At 42.8% G+C, this 1,001-nt stretch overlaps 1 pseudogene; it reads left to right on the top strand.

Moving 5' to 3' along the window:
* Window positions 1–501: 501 nt before the first annotated feature.
* Window positions 502–620, top strand: LOC111745986 (annotated as a pseudogene).
* The last annotated feature ends 381 nt before the right edge of the window (window positions 621–1,001 follow it).

The raw sequence follows: 1,001 nt of genomic DNA on the forward strand, positions 1-1,001 counted from the left end.
TTGATTAATTGATTCATTCATTTGCATTCATTTTTCTCTTTTGACAGATCTCATTTTCATTTTTTGCATCTTCCATAAATATCTTCAGCTTGAATGAGTGGATGAATGCCTCCTTCCAGACTCAGGAAACATATTTTTACAGCACTGTGGCTGTTTGTTCGGGTCCTGTATGGCACAAGGCTATTCACAATGACTGCTAGCTGGTGGGTGCATGGAATGGGATTCAATTTAGTAAACACTCATTGGAACTTCTACTCTGTGTTGGGGCCATACGAGCACTGGAAATTCAGAGATGAGTAAGATAATGGTGAAAATAATGATAGCGTCTGTAATGGATTGAATCACGTCCCCCTACCTCAAGATTTATATATTGAAGCCTAACTCCCAATATGACTATATTTGGAGATGGGGCCTTTAAGAAGATAGTTAAGGTTAATGAGGTCATAAGAGCAGGGCCCTAATTGAATAGGACTGGTGCCTTATAAAGAGAAGAGAGAGCCAGTCCACAGCCATGCCACCCAGAATGTGCCCAATCTCGTCTGATCTTGGAAGCTAAGCAGGGTTGGGCCTGGTTAGTACTTGGACGGGAGACCACTTAGGAATACCAGGTGCTGCAGGTGTTAAAAAAAAATAAAAAAAAAACAAACCACTTTCTTAAAAAAAAAAAAAAGAGAGACCAGCAATCTCTCTCTCTCTCTCTCTCTCTAAATACACAGAGTAAAGACCATATGAGGACCCAATGAAAGATGGCATCTGCAAGCAGGAAGGGAAGAGAGGCCTCACCAGAAACCAACTGTGCTGGCACCGTGATCTTAGACTTCCAACCTCCAGAACTGTGAGAAAATAAATGTCTGTTGTTGAAGCCACCTAGTCTGTGGTATTCTGTTATGGCAGACCAGGACAGCAGCCTTAGCAGCTAACTTACTTTGGGAGAGTGTTCTGGGTGAGCCGCTGGACTAGACACTGAGGATCATAGAGGGAGACAAACTATGGTCTCTGCC

Source organism: Pteropus vampyrus, unplaced genomic scaffold (assembly GCF_000151845.1).
Source record: "Pteropus vampyrus isolate Shadow unplaced genomic scaffold, Pvam_2.0 Scaffold171, whole genome shotgun sequence".
Taxonomy (NCBI): Eukaryota; Metazoa; Chordata; class Mammalia; order Chiroptera; family Pteropodidae; genus Pteropus; species Pteropus vampyrus.